This window comes from Struthio camelus, chromosome 2 (genome assembly GCF_040807025.1).
Source record: "Struthio camelus isolate bStrCam1 chromosome 2, bStrCam1.hap1, whole genome shotgun sequence".
In the NCBI taxonomy this organism is placed as follows: Eukaryota; Metazoa; Chordata; class Aves; order Struthioniformes; family Struthionidae; genus Struthio; species Struthio camelus.
Window position 1 is genome coordinate 138,744,045 of NC_090943.1, and position 16,204 is coordinate 138,760,248.

At 41.6% G+C, this 16,204-nt stretch overlaps 1 protein-coding gene across 14 annotated transcripts in view; it reads left to right on the top strand.

Moving 5' to 3' along the window:
• The first annotated feature begins 86 nt into the window (after positions 1-86).
• Positions 87-16,204, top strand: part of PCMTD1 (protein-L-isoaspartate (D-aspartate) O-methyltransferase domain containing 1) — a 52,184-nt gene continuing 36,066 nt past the window's right edge. For 2 of the 14 annotated variants that reach the window (XM_068932729.1, XM_068932726.1), the window contains exons 1-3: positions 136-438; positions 2,373-3,039; positions 3,712-3,951. The gene's annotated coding sequence lies outside the window, so the exon portion shown is untranslated. Of the gene's footprint in view, positions 525-886; positions 1,953-2,372; positions 3,040-3,711; positions 3,952-16,204 lie in introns of those variants that run through there. The other 12 variants (XM_068932728.1, XM_068932737.1, XM_068932725.1 and 9 more) reach the window with 10 other exon arrangements.

The window sequence follows — 16,204 nt, forward strand, 5'->3', positions numbered from 1 at the left end:
AGCGCGGCCAATCACGGGGCGAAGCGAAGCTGTTTGTGTTTCTCCCCGCCTCCCCCCCGATTTTTAAGCCGGCCCTTTAGCGCGGAGGGGGGCTCGGCGGCCTGCGAAGGCGGGGTCACGTGGCCTTCTGTTTACATCCTCTCAGCTGTTGGGGGCCCCTCCTCCCCTTGCGGTGTCTCACATCAACACAAGCAGCGGCGGCGACCCGCGGGGCCATCCGGGGCGTGCGGGGGGCAGCAGGCTGACAGGGGGCTGCGCCGGGGGCTTGTCGCCCTCCGCTCTCGCCGGCTCCGCGTCCGCGTGCGATCGCCGCCGCTGCGCTCCGCGTAGGCGACCGCAGCGCCCTTCCGCCCGCGTTTCTCTCCCCCCGAGGAGGGGGGGGGTGTCTCCCTGCTCCCTCCCTCCCGGCGCGGGGTCGCGGGGCCCGCTGCAGAACGGGTGAGTGCCCCGCGCGTGGGCCGTGCCGTTTGCGCAGGAAGGGGTGGGGGGGCGCGGAGGTGGCCGTCCGGGAGCCGGGACGGACGGTGAGCTGTGGCGGGCGGGGAGGAGGGAGCGCGGCCAACGGACAACAATAACGTCTGCGGCGCGGCCGGAGCGGGGCCTCGCGCCCGCGCCCCCCCCACCCCCTTCCCCCCGTCCCCTCCGGACGCTCCGGTTCCCGTTGTCCGTTGGGGCCCCCCCTTCCCCCCCACGCGCGCGCACACGCAGGCGGGTGAGGCGCGTGGGGGGAGGCGGTTTCCGTGCGGCCCGGACGGGGCGAGGGCCGGTTGCCTGCCGCTTCCCTTGGGCCTGCGGGGCTGGGGAAGTACGGGACGGGGGGAGCGCGTACGCCCTGGGCAGCCGATTCCTCCTTCTCTCAACCCCCCCCCCCCTTCCCGGCGCGTCTTTTCGCTACCTGCGTAATAAATAATCTCCGGCCCAAAAAGGGAGGTGAGGAGAGGGTGTTTGTGTAGCTGCCGTGGGTCCGAGCAGGTGTGAGGGGGCATTAATTTAATTGGGGGAGGAGGAAAGGCTGCAGCCTCGAAATCCGGACGCAGGGGGAGAAGCCAGGTGAGGGGGAGCGCTTGTCCCCAGCAGCGATTCGGGGCTCTGCCTCCTCCCCTTGGTGTTTCTGACTTGGGGGAAATGGAGCGAGGACGGGAGCTCACATATTTTCCCTCTCAAGCCCTAGTAACGTCGGGTCTCGTAGGAGATTGCGTCTTCCAGGTCGGAGCGTTATGGAGGGAGCAAAAGGGACTGTGAAACAACGTTTTGTTTTGTTTCAAGACAAACCTATCGGCCGGGGAAGGTTATCTCTTCCCCTCAGAAGAGGCCCTGTGGCAGCGGAGAAGGAAGAGAAATACTTTGTTTACCCACCTACAGTGTACAAAACGCAGGATAACTCTGGTTTTCGCCCCTTAAACCAGAGCAGACAGACGGTGTGCGTTGCTGGCAGCAGCCGCCAGAAAATGTAGAGTATGTCTCTACCCCCTGCTTTGCCATAAACGCACATTTTGTCTCTGTTTACATTGCGCTGTCTGTCTTGGCGGAGAGCCGCGCAGGGGGAGGAGCAGGAACTAGCTCCAGGGCAGCCACCTCCTCTCGCCTCTGTTTTCTTTGTTGTTGTGTGCTCGGGGGTGGCGTCCTGGGGTCACCTCTGCCTGCCGCTTCGCCGCCGACTGCGGTTAGCGAGGTCCCTTCTCAGCCTGTGCACGTTTCCTCCTCGCCCCCGTCATCGCCGTCCTCTTGCCTCGGCCCGTGTCGAGGCTCGCCGTGAAGTTGGAGGAAGGGGAAGGAGCCTTGGCATTGCTGTGAGGCGCAGTCGGCGGCCTGGGCCTGGCTTGTGCAGCTCCGTTGTCTTTGACAGCAAAAAGGAGAAGGAGAGGAGAAGGAAAAACTAGGATGGGAAGGGAAGAGTCTTTTTTTTTTTTTTTTCCTTGGTGGTGGAAGACAAAGGGAAACATATTTACAGTGTAAGTGAGAAAAGAGATGGAGTTGCTGCACCCTCTGGAGAATGCGTGTGTACTTGTGATGCCCATCTAACTACTGTTCTCCCAGAGCGGGTAGTCTGTATCCCTTCAAGTTTTTACTCGGTCAAGGCCAGCTGAATTGCAAACTTTAGAAGGGAGGTAAGGTTTCTTCTGATAATGAGCAGTAAACCGTGAGACACACAGAAAAGTCACAGATAGTCAGGATAGTCAGTACTGTAATGAATTAGTGAAGATACCCAATCCCTCTTGACCCTGTTCCCTCCATATTAAAGAGAATGCTTTTAAGAAACAAAAATCTAGTGCTTAGAGTTAGTAAATACTGAAACTGAGAGTGCCTTTGTAAGTGCAATTCATTATTCGTTGTAAATGAATCATAATATGTGATACGTTTTTTTTCCACAGGACCCTTACTTTACTCTGGGTACTGGACAGACCATCTCTGGAGTGAATCAGGCTTGGATAAATGGAGCTATTCTCTTTAGGACTCCTGCCTGATTTGTTGGAAAAGTTTGAAAAACGTTTTGCATGTGTAGGTGGACAAATGTGAAAGGTCCAGAACAGTATCGTAACTGACTTTAGAAGAATAAGGAAAATATGATGATAGTAACGTAAGAAATGCATGAGTGAGGTCAGAGGATCACAATGAGGGCTTTGGAGATGGACGCTTAGACAGATGTTCTTGACAATGGTCAGTGCCCCTCAGAAATGCAAGGGAAAACAATTGGATGTTGTTTGGAGGTCTGCAGTGAGGAAGATGTCATGAAATTGCTGAAACAGAGAAGGTTATGTAATACTGAATGTATACCCTGGACAGCTGAATATTATCTCTGGATCTCAATGGGGTTACGTTCCTTGCCTACGTTATCTCATGTCTTTGCTCCGCAATCCCTGTAAAAATGTTTCAGCCCTGCTAACTGGCCTTCTGTGGATTTCTTCATCCAATCTCAATCTTCTCTTTTGTTGTTCCTTGCTTTAGATATTTGACCAACCACTTCTAATTTTGCACTACTTAATCTATTAATTAATGAAGTCTTACCTTTTTTTTTATAGTATTCATCTTAGCAGATTGGTGAGTTGTATTGTTTTGTCTTCAATTTTTCAGTGACTGCACCAAGCCCCAGCAGCTCCTTCAGAAAATGCTCCTGCCTAGTAGGAGACTAAGAATAGATCATAACTGACAGACTTGTACGATAGTTTTCTGTTCCTGTGCTGGACCACAGCAGAGTAGTCATTTGGCTATGTTTTGGTAAACTAGAAGTGCAGCTAGTCTGAGGTTATAGATGTATGTTTTGAAGCTACAAATAGGTTCAGGCATGATATTGGTGGAAGTCTCAGAGAGCATATCTCCTGTGACTTTTCTTAGGCAAACGTGAAAGAAAGACCAATAACGCAAAGACCTTAACGCTGCCAAATTTCAAATCCCTACTCTGATGCGTAGTTATATATATATAGTGGGTTCCCCCTCCCCCCTTCAGAGATACTCCCAAAATTTAATACAGGGAAAATAATTTTTCCAAGCAATTTTCCAGAAAATTTTATTCTGATAGTTTAAGATGTCCTCAGAACAATACATTAAAAATAATTTTGAAATAGATATCCGCTATGGGAATGTGTGTCGCAGTTGTCAATGCATGGTGAAAAACAACTGAAAAATGCAGTCATTGGTCTGTAGTGTTTAATGACCTGTAGTGTTTAATGAATGACCTGTTCTTTTTGTTTCCTACTTTGTTCCCACTTTCAGTACTAGTATCACAGAGATCTACTGTTTCATCCTCCTGAACTGAAAGTGATTCTCTGAAGCCAATCATTAATAAGCTTGCGGTGTAAGAAAAGTCTCTTGGAGTCTACAGACTTGGCACAGTCTTTCCTGCAAGCATCACTGAATATTGTCTGATTTATTTTACCTACTTAGAATGTAAAATTCTCAGTGCAAAGGCTGGAAGAATGAGTGTGTCATCTTCTTCTGTAAATGAATAATCGGGTATGTAACTTGGCTAAAGGTACTTTAGGCATCTTCCGGCAGGCTTAGAAGTTGATCTGTGCACTTCATCACAATGTGCACTTTTGGTTAGAGAGGAAGTAGTGACTCAAAAAGCAACATGAGGAAGTATTTTTATGCTTCTCCATGCTCTTTGGTTTTATCAACTGCCCTTAAAACAGTACTGTGGGAATTTTTTGTTGTTATATCGTTTTCCTTTCAGTCCACTTTTGATAAACATGTAGAGAAGCACTGATGAAATAGAATGAGTGAGGGTGTTTTTGAAAGAGAGCATTTTAATGTATCTGCTTCACAGAACCATGATTCCTACTTCTTCCTTTTTCTCTTTCAGAGTTTTAGGGAGTGAAGTAGTCTATATTAAATATGGGTATAATTGCATTAAAACATAAGGAAACAGCTGCTATGCTCCATTTCCTTTGGGGCTTATTTATGTGCACTGGATGTTAATGAGAGCCTTCAGGCCTGCTGAACAAAAGTTCTTAAAGCAGTTGCTCATGCTATACTGTTTTAAGAAAACTGGGCTGGACTTTTGAGCCTTGAAGAAAAGATAGAATTTGTAGCAGCTTAGGATGTTGAACATCAATTTTTTTTTTTTTTTTTAAATTCAGCAGTAAATGATTACCTGACTGCCGTTCAGAAGAGCAGTGTTAATATTCTGTCCTTTTTGTCCTCCTGGTACATCATACCAAATTTGTGTTTGAGAGTCTATCTCTGCTGCAAAGTTGGCAGTGAAGTTAAGTAATTAAGGAGCTTGAAATCCTAATGATTGTGTGCATGTTGATCCTTTCTTAAAAAACCTGTACAGAAATCTGATTTGCAAGATGTATACCATCTCTGATTAGAAGCTTATTGGAAACTTTGAAAGTAACCAAGTATTCATGCTCTTAAAATTTACAAGGGCTAAAACGTCTTTCAGAGTTGCAGTTAATCCCCATAAACTTGTTCCTGAACGCAAGAGATAGTGGAAGCTGTTTCTAGAAAACAGCTGTAGTGTCTATTGTTTGTATGCTATGATTACAAGAGATACTTGACTTATGTTTTTTGGGCATCAATTTCAGGGATGGATATAATTCTTTGAAAAATAGGTTGTGCCTCCCTGTGAGGAGAAAACAGTGTTTTAGAAGTCATCATAGAGCAGTTAAACAAAAGAGAAAAAACCCCACAGTCCTAAAATAGTGCAGAAGTGACATCAGGAGTCACCATGGTAACTCTTCGGCTACATATTCTGGTGTGTTCTTGGATGGAGGAGTTGTAGAGTGGGGAAGCGAATATGCAGCAAGAATAAACTATTTCTCTGGTTGGAAGGTTGTTTTGTGGCAGAAAATGGCTTGGAGTGCACTGCTGAGAAGATGCTTTTAGTGAAGGCTAATTTTGAAGATCTGACTTTGCTTTATATAGCGTTTAGTGAAGAAGGGGTGTTAAGATCTAATTTATTAAAAATGCAGAACATTAATTTCTAAGAATTATAAGAAATTAACTTTTAAGATGAAAAATGTTGTTAAGGTAATTTAATATTGAGGCTTAGGATTCTTCTCTGAATTATTAAATATTACTCAATTTTCTTAAAACAGTATTTGTTCAGCATACTACTACAGAAATAATGCTAACCTTGGATTTGCAAATCCAGATTTTTCTGTGATGTAACAGAAGAGAGATGGACTTAATGCTTAAAAGTTTATTTGTGAAACAGTTCAGCATATGATAACAAAAACTTATAAATGAGGCTTAAGTTTGGAGATAAGTGGTTTGATAGCAACTTGGGATGTTGGAATCCTTTATGAAGGCTTATAAGGAAATTAGTTTCACGTTGCAGATATGGAAGGATAATTTAACATAGATATCTAGTAGTATTTTTAGGTGCTATTGGGAATCTGGTTGTCAGCATGGAGCTGTTAGGTATGACACAGGATCTGCTGAAGACCTACCTTCTTCTGAAGTAGAAGTTAAATGCCAGGCAGGAGCCTGAGTAGAAATAGGTGAGCAGTTAGAGAAAAGACAGCCTTTGTCTTGGTTGCTGAAAGGCGAGCTTTACAAGAGCTTGTGTGTATTTTATATACATATGTACACACAAGTGGCATATACAACCACAACTACTTTTATAGATTTAGAGGTAAGAGGTAAAATCAAATTGATATCCTCCTATAATAGCAGTTTAAGACAAACTGAGAGGAAGTGTTTAATATGGTATATGCAAAATGCACGTGCTACCGAATGTAATTACCGAAAATATCTGTATTGGTACTGACTTTGAAGCAAAACAAGTAACGTTTGCTGCCAGTTCCAGTTATCTTCAGGAGTGAAAGGGAACTTAACCTCAAAGAGAACATCTCGTAGATGACCTGTCTTACTTGATTCTCTGCATTTTTTTGTCCGAAAACAAAAGGAAGCCGCCTCTCTAAAGAGCGATATCTACATCAGTTTTTGGCTTTCATATGTGAGGTGTTAAAGTTATTGGAATGGTGTATGGTAATAGTCAGCTGGTGAATCACATCCGGAAAGTGACATGTTTGTAGTGTTCCTGTCCCAAATGAAAGGCTCCATTCCTATAAATGATTGTTTTAACACTGAAAGAGGAGTTAGGACCATGTGAGAAGTAGATGAGAAGGGTAGGTTACTGTTCTTAAGACCTGTGATATATCGGTAGGAAATGCCCTTAAAGGAATTGGTTGCTGACTGAAAATTTTTCCCTGAGACTGAGAATGTACTTATTTGCTCTTGTTAATGTTGAATTCTGTCAGGTGAGGTCTGTTGGCTCCTCTGCTGAGGCATGTGACCCTGCTGTTTGTTTGCAGAACTCTCCTCTTTACCCTTTTGAAAATTAAACGTGTTGCAGATTTTTTTTATTTCCATTCAGTGTGGCCACCTGCAGTGTAATCACTTAATCTTTATTGTGTTGTTCTTTCAACGAACTCTAAATTTATCATTACTGCAGTCAGTAGGTCAATGAAACGGGCAGAGCACTTAAAAGTTGAGTTACTGAGTTTCTTTGCAGCTTCTATTGAGCTGACAGTTACAGCATATGAATCCCACAGGCTGTAATCACTGCTTATTTACTTCAGTTAATTATACATTCATTATGACTAAGACTCATTACTGCCTACTTTCCAGAGATTGTGGTGTCTTCTGGAATAACTCAGTTTTCAAAGAAAAGTCACTGTACGATTTGACTTATCTATTCTAGGATGCTTTGGTGTGACTAAGGCATGTTACATGACTGCAGCAGCCTCTTGTGTTATGGTCTGTAAACTACACTTCTGTCAGGTGAAACCCACGTGCTTTTTGTGACTGAAAAAAAGTTATGGGATAGGGTTAAAGGGATGAAGATTTCACTTATGCTGTTGAAGTTCACAGCTGCTACATCAAGCAGTGATGAAAGGTTCTCAGCTTCCATTTTATGGTGAAATATCTTGAAATGGTTACCCAAGCATTTCTAAATGCTCTAAACCCAGACACAGTATATAGTCCTTGGTTACTAATTTTTAGGTGTGAACATCTGCAGTTGCTAGTAGTATAAGTAGATCATAACTTCGGAACCATATTTTCACTAGTACTCGATTCTTACCTGGAAACAAAAACAGTGTAGAAGGCTTTTCAGGTTAAAAATGTGCATATGTATTTTGGTTTTGCCTTTTATAGAAGGCCTGTGAGAGTTTTTGTTTGCATTTTTAATTTTTGGCAAAAAAAAAAAAGGTTAAAAACAAACAAACAAAAACCACCACTGGTATGATTTCAGGCTCCCTGAGGTGGTTTAGAGTCCAGAGGCAGGTTGGAACATCTGTGAAGAGCAAGTAACCATTTGAGTAAGCTTCTAAAATAATGAGTATTTAACAAGATCTAGTCACAATTTTAGACATTAGCTATATGAAATTGGGTTGCTTGTGATACTTACCATTTTTGAGAGCTGTAATCTTAGCTAGAGAAGCTTGTCAGTTTCTTAGACTAGGCAGATTGGAAGCTTAGTTTAAGAGGGTATTCGAAGCCATTCTTTTTATAAATAATAAAGTGATTCCCCTTGCCCGCTTTCCCTCTTCTACCCTGTCAGTCACTTGCAAAAGGATACGCTAAGACAAGACTGCTATAAAGCAATGTCAGTAACAGTGTAAAAGTGCTTATATTTTCTCAGAGAGAGGACAAATGTGGAAAATTTTAAACTAAGTGAAAAAGGAAGAAGCATTCTTGTAGATCTCTTAAAGGAAGAGATTTGTAATTAAACATAACTGAACATGGAGCTTTGTTGATGCGTACTTTTTAGAATATGATTGAGAAGACAACCAGAAGTCAGTTTCTCCTAGATTTGTATAAGTTTTTAACAGAAATCCCTTAGAACTCAGGTGAATAAGCATAACTCCACCTTTTGCCATAAAGTAGTTAAACAACTTCTTACTGGGCATGATTTCCTATTCTTAAAGTAAATCCATAGAACCTTCTCTTGGATTAGTTCTTCCTTTTGAAACAGTCTGCTTAGTCACAAAGGAAAGGTCAGTTTTTGTGGTTGGGCTTTGATCCTGATATAGTTCTTTATATTTGAAAGTATTACTGATTCCTTAGTGCTGTAAAATAAAATTAGACTCTGCTTATATATGTGTGTTTAGCTGTGTTAAATAGCTTCCAGTATTGGGTCCATAGGAAGGCAATGCATCTGTCATCATCAAAACCCCTGGTAACTGGGCTTGGTATAAGTGCTGGTGACATCTGAAGCATTTTGAGGAAATCTGAGTGAGTAGACTTATACAGAATTAATTTGAATATGAGGTTAGTATTTGAATTGCCAATTTCTAACAAGGGGCTTTCAAATATCTTTTGCAATAACTGCTTCAGAATTATATCTGACTAAATGCAGGTCTATCATCTGAGTCTTCATTTAAGCATGCATCGCTTTGTATGTGGCTCTTTATACATGAAAGTGTTTGTTTGGGCTACCAGAGTCAGCAACTCTCGATAGAGGTGGGGCTGCTGTAGCTTCATGCCTCCAGGCTCAACCAGCAGTGAGACTGTGCATGCGTTCCTGGTGCTGCACACATAAACATGTATATACAACACTTTTTACATACACACACAGCAACCCACACAGATCAGCACAGACAGAAAACACACCACTCACGCAAACACAGACAGCACCAATAGCTTCATCCCATACCCCTCTCTGACTGATCGGGATTAAGGTCCTTTGGTGGGAAATAAGTACAGTAGGGATCCTTTCAGTAACTGGCCCTTGGAGCCTTTCATCTTCCCTTGCCTCGTGCATGCACCCAAATGCATGTGTGTGCATGGGTCTCTTAGGCATCCCTCAGACCCCACGGCCTCTGGCAGTTGGCCTGGACCCCTTGCTCCCTCCGGTAGCCAGCTCCTCCAGTTGTTTCTCAGACACCCATACCCACCCAGCCACCTCTGGCTCCTAAGGCACTTCCCATGCTCTCTGGCTGGACCAGTTGTTCACACCACAGACCCAGAGGCCCGTGATCCTACTCCCGTTGCTGGCACTTAGACCTCCCAGCATACATACGCATACAGAATTGTGAGCCCCCTCACCCAGAAAAACAGTTAGAAGTAGAGCATGATGAGAAGAAGGACAATTGGTGATTAGACGTAGGGCATGGCCAGACAAGTGTACTGACCTGCATCCTGTTCACATGTGGCCGGCCCCTTTTACCCCCTTTTCCTTCTATTTTCCTACCCTTGTTCCTTCCCCAAACCACCTTGATTCCTGCCTTTCCCTGCCTTTGCTTCCTCCCCTAAGCCTCCCCAAATAAGTCTTGTATGATCCCCAAATACTCTTAATCTGCATCCCATAATAAATCTCATAGCCTCCTAAGCCCGATGTAATGCTCCTGAGTCTGAAAGGTGCTATGGAGAGCTGAACCCCTCCTGTTGACTGGGCGCTGATGGCTTCCCTGTGATAGCCCTAGGAGGAGCTGGGTCATGGTATTTGTTTGGGTTCCCTCGCCTGTCAGTCTGCCTCTGTGCTTTTCTGTGAGTGTGGAGATGAACTTTTTATCGCATAACCTTCAATTTTATTTTTGATATGTGCTGGCAAATAAACTGTCTAATCACTTGTGAGCATAGTTGAAAATCTGTGGTAGAAGAAACTGACTGGCCCTGGAAGTGTGAATTAAGGCGATACTGTTACAAAAGCAAAAGGTATTCTGAAATGTTACCTTTAGGTTTTTCAAATGGCAGCAGGAGTAAGGAACAGGCTTTGGTAACAGTATTAATGGTCTAAACTTTCATTTGTAAACTAATGAGTTGAATATATTTTTTTGAATGATGTTTGCATTTGCATAGAGATTCTTTTTGATATACCTTTAAAGTACATTTAGTTCGTATTTGACTTGTAGGTCTTGCAAGTTTTGTTAAATGATGCTCTTCTTGGTTAAGAACCATGAAGGATGGATAATGTCTATTTTATACAAAGTAAGCATTGAACAGCTTAAGTAAATGGATTTTTGGACAAGGCTGAGCCATTTTAGGAGATGCTGTTGGCTTACAGATGTATATGGTGTGCCTGGAGAGTGAAGCAGATTATGAAAAGGGCCTTTAAAGTGTGCATCTCTAAGGCTCCTCACAGGCTTTGAAGATGAAAGGGAAGAACGTTATGTACAACTAGATACCCTTTTTTGCAAATTTATTTTTTTGGACAAGATAAATTAAAAGTAGTCATTTACAGGGTTAGGTATTTCTTTGTTTCCCTAAACCAGGGTAAAATTGGTGAATTCAGTGTGACTCTCTTGGAGATTGCATGAGTGAAAGATTTTAGGAACTGGCTCTAGAATTTTGCATCACAGTTCAGAGGAACAGAGAAGATAAATAGGAAACAAAAGACCAGGCCTTACTCATTCATCCTCCTTAAAGATTAAAGGCCCGAGTAATAAATAAAGTAACTTCTCAAAACATACTCTTGCATTACACTGGACCATATTAAGAATCTAGTAAACAGGAACTTTGTGATAAACGTTGAATTTTTTTTTCTTTTTAAAGGACTTTATTTTTACATTACTAAAGCTCTGTGGTTATAGATATAAAGATCTCTCACTTGTGCTTGCTTGCTCTATATATGAGGCGTCAGATTCCACCTAGCAGAAATCTACTAGCAGTCTCACTATTGCTGGACTGATGGTTAGGGTTTGGTACAGTGGACACCAAGTTTTTTTGATTAGCTTCTCATAAGAGGCACATAAATAAAATTTGAGATTCTTAGACTGAGAAGTAACCGTTTTCATAATAAAATATTAAGAATTTTTCAGGCTCTAATCTTACTGCATGCTGTGGGAATGCTTTTGGAGGTGTTGTGTTTAAAACTCAAAGCCCCAAAGGTTTTGGTACAGTTGGGGCTTGATGAAGATGATTTTTGAGGTTGGACTTTTTTTTTTTTTTGCAGAGACTGCAGTAAATACATAGCTCTAAGATGAGGTTTCACATGACAGGAATGTAACCATCTTCTATTTTTACACTTGACCTCATTTCTATTTTCTTTTGCTAAAGGCAACAGGCGTATGTTGTTCTGTTGCTGCGAGAAGTGAGTTATTTAAATAGCTTGAAATGTTTATGTGCAATAAGCTTTCAAACTCTATCGGTGGCTGAACTAGTGAATATATTGTCATGGGCCACGTTTAGCCTACTCAAAATTATACGAAGTGTGACTTGATCTGTTTAAGACTAGCTGCAGAGGCTGCATTTGTAGTAAAAGGTTATGAGAGTATGTTTCAGTTTTTGTACTAAACCTGTTTTGTATTTTGTTCTAAAATATTTTTTCTTTGTTCTTCTTCCTCAAGATATTATCAGTTGTTTTATGAAGGTGATACTAAAGGGAAAGGAGCATCATGTTACTGTCTGGTTTGCTGCATATTATTAACTAATGTTCCACAGATAATCAGTTATATATAAACTATGATTCTGGGACAGAGACGATTCTCTGTATGTATAAACTATGATTCTGTTTTCTGGAACAGAGTTGCAATTGCAGATATCCTGATAACTTGATATGAAACTTTTTGTTTTGCGTCCGTCATAACATGAGGCTTTAATTAAAATTAATACTTTAATCTTTTAAAGGCCCATATAACACTGACTACTTGTGGATAACTTTGCTTTATATTATGCTGTTGTTAAAGTTATATCAAGACATTGCTTACACCTCTGTTTTCAAAATATTAGGCTTTCTTGATGCAGAAATCAAGCAGGTTTTCTTGAATTTTTTAGTAAGGTCAGCTAAGTTTATCTTAAATTGTTTTGACTGTCTTCCCATCACCACAAACTTAATTATTAAGCAGTTTCTTTCATAAAGAGAAACGGACTTTGGTTTTAAAACGTTTAGGATTTAGTTTGTCCTTTATGTCGTGGTGTCCGCTTAATTAGCGTATGTTCAGAACAATGTTAAACCTTTGCAGAAATGTTTGTCGCTTCTGTGCCTGACTGACTAAACAGGGTTAGATCTTAAGTTTTTTGCATTTCTCTGTGCAGCTGCTCTTAACCATTAGCTGCTATGGTTAACGTAAACCCATTTGAAATGAGTATTCTCTGTTAAATACTCTTGTACAAAGCTGTTTATTGTGACAATGAATTTTGCAGCCTGGTCATTTTGTAGCTCGCTAATTCCTGTGGAAATATGTGCACAAACAGCAGTTTCTTTTGGAAAAACAGGTGCATGATACAGACGAGGTGAATTTCAGACATCTGTATATATTGAACATCGTTGATTCGTATCTGTCTTATGAAGTCCTGATGTTTTAAAGACTAGCCAGTGAACTAGCCGATATTATCTGGCACATCCTGTTTCCGTGGGTCTATTAGGTCCTTCAGAGCAGCTTCTCTTCTTTCCTCTTCCTCCTGGCTGATCCGTAATAAAGCAGTACTTTGAGGTCTCATTTATACTAGGCAGACTTAAGTAGCCCTAGCCTGGGAATAGGCAGTGCTATGAGCATACCTCTCAGGAACTGACTCCTTTTAAGAGAGTATACAACAAGGAGACTGTTACCAGATTGTTTCAAGGACACTGCTGTCTGAGAAAGGAGATATATATATATTTTTCCTATGTTAGGTTAAGCTGATATCTTCTTTCTTTGCTTATGAGATCTCTTAGTGGAACTATGACAGGTCACTGGGCCATCCTAGGCTCCCCAGAGACAAGAGCAGTTTATGCATAGTGTCTTAGAAACAAAGCATCGCCAAACTACTTGGGCTGGTATCGGGAGAGAAGCAATACATTTGGTTTGAAATACACAGCTGAGGGGATAGCTCTGAACCCACAGATTCAGAGCATGGCCTAGCATTCACTCATGAAGGCATATAACCTCTTGAGGTGGTGGTGTCACTAATCTTCATATGTCTTACTACTAATAATAAGAAGCAGACTGGCACCTATGGCACCTATTGCTGTTTTGTTGACACTTACTATTTGACACTTACTATCAGTGTGCACTGTGAAAAAAGCATCTCATGCTGCTTTGACCGATCACTAGCACCAAAGTATTAACAGCACCTGTGTAGTTCTACCACTAAAGCTGCCTCATACCCTCTCATAGGCATCCGTTCCTGTCGCTATCAGAAATGTGTTTTTTTTTTTTTTCTTGTTAGAGAAAACTCTTCTCTGATACTTTAGAAATACATTAGAATTATTTCTTTTAATCTTGTGAACAGTATCACTGGACTGACAGATGCATAACAAACTTCACTGCTTCTGTTCATCATCTACTTGGGAATGTGAAGCTGAGCTAGTTCTGGGAACTAAGCAGCTACTGGTTAGTAGTGTTATCCATCGGTAATGGAAACTCTTTCATGTCTGACAGACTGATATCTTCTGCACAGGTAGTAATGTCAGGTACTTAAAATCCCATGAGACCTTTACAAAGACAGTGGCTAGTCAGAATATTCCAGAGCTGCTTGTCATCTTATCAGCGTCTCATCCAAGAGGCTTTTTCGTTTAATAAATAAGAGCATTTCTTGAAAGAAGTTTTATGGCAGATTCTGTCTGAATTAACACTTATGATGTTAAGATATGAGCAGATCCTGTTACGAGAATGGGTTTTCCTGTGCTTGCTCTCAATTTAAAACTTTTCTTGTAATATGAATGGCTAGATCCAAAATGTTTGTGGATATGCAAACCTCAAAGATCCCATATACTCGGGGATGCGAATGACTGACAGATAATCTTTGCTGGCAATTAGAGTCACTAAACTAGGGCAGTGAGACAGCTTTCCTGTATCTCAGCAGGGAGTTCTTACAGGATATAATTAAGAAAGGTCAGTTGGTGGCCCAGAGGGCATTCTAGGATATGAAGAACACTGAAGCTGGGTCTGTGGTGACTCTAGTGACAACTATTGGACAGTCATGAGTGGTGCTATTTGGTATCCCAAAATAGATGCACAGAGTATGACTGAGGACTTGCTCTCCAAGGGTGTAGAGCTACTTAATCCTTGTTAGATATAATTCTGTGCTCTTAAATTTCAGAAGTTGTCCTGCACTCTCTGGGTTTCATCCCTGTATAGCAAATAGCACTCTTAGCCATCTCGCATGAAAACACTGAACTCCTGTTTCTTCGTTCTGAAGTAGACCACGGAATTCGGATCACATTTACATGGTGCTACAGAGGAAAGACTGTTTGAAGAAGAAGAAACTCTTCCTGAAGCTCGGGAGGTTGGGCTTTGCAAAGACATTTTTGGTCATCCAGACTTTATGCCGTAAAAAGTACTGAGTCAAGATGTGGTGCTAAGCTGCATATTAAAAGTTTAATGCAGGAAACGCTTAAGATTCTTTGCTTTGCTATGTAATAGGAGGTAATGAATTTGTAAAGTCTTCATCAGCATAACTGAAAACAGCCAGGTGCCTGACATATAGAAAATCCTCCTTTCAGTATTCAATATTTGCCATCAAGTAAAGAAGGTGGATAGAATTTCGAATGAGAAAAACAAATGTAATGTAGAAGAAAACTGTAGAAGAAAACATATACTGAAAAAGGAATGTATCCTAGTCTAAAGAAGGAAAAAAAAAAAAGCTTTTTTTTTTCCTGGGTGGTCAACCAACAAAATTCAACTTTTTAAACTTTCAGTTCCTGTGAAAGGAAGACACTCCACTAGACGCTCCACTAGACATTCAGCAAGTTTGATCCAAAAATTACACCCTTGTGTAATCATCAAAGTTGAGCTCATTTTTGTAATGAAATCTGCACAGATGTGCTTGTCACTGCTCGTTCGTTGGTGGAGTGCCAGAGGCCTCGGCGGATCTTCCGAGACAAATGTCTTAACAGTGTGCTGTTCAGTATGTATAGGAGACTGCGTTGGGGAAGCGGGAATGAGAGCGCGCACACACCTGGAAACTTGTATCAGCATCTTCTGGAAGCTCTTAAACAGGAGGATCAGGGCTTAAAGGTTTTATCAGATGTGACTTTAACGTTTTGTGCCCGAGTAAGTCAATACAATTCAGGTAAATTAGTAGTTAAATTCATTTGGCTTAACTTTAATCCTGTAGTCTGTTCCTTGCTCCATTGCTGTGTTGCAAAGAACCTTGAAGTATGCTTTGTGGAGAAATTAAGCTGGAGGACTCGCCATACTTGTTTTTGTATAGCTTATTTCTGCTTAACCTAAAAAGCTTCTTGAAATGATGCGCTGAACAGTAGGTTAGGAGTGAATGTTTTCGCTTGGGTAAGACAAGTCTTTCTAGAACACAGACTTGAAAGGCTAATGGCATTTCCAATACTGAATTTTCCTTAATTCAGCAGGTAGTTCAGTTACTATAGCTACTCTGAAAATGACTGTTTTCCTCCTTTCTAAACTGTTTGGAGTGAGTGACAGAAATAGCTGTGGAAGAGAGGGCAGTTTAAGTAGCAGTTATTCTTCCAGAACGTGTTGACTTTTTATTGCCTTTAGTTGCAGCTTAGCAACCAGGTATAGGTGTAAGAGTTTTGAAAATGTTTTTTAAATCCTACATTCTGGAATAGCTGTGTCCCACAGTTTATTCTGTTGAAATCGCCTATTACAGTTCATCACCTCCAGCACAGACCGTTCACATTTGGGCTTTCTCCAGCCTTTGCCTGGTGTGAAGATAATGAAATAATTTCTTTTTTCCTCTCAGATAGTAATCAATTACTCTGTTTATTCAGAAGGTTCTGCTGAAGCCTCTGCTCTGTGGAGTTCAATTTCCTATTACTGCACTGTTATCATACTTAGTATGAAAAGGAAAGCTAAACTAAAAATGGAATCCTCTTTTGGTAGAAGTTACCAAAGACAGGACAAGAACAGGCAAA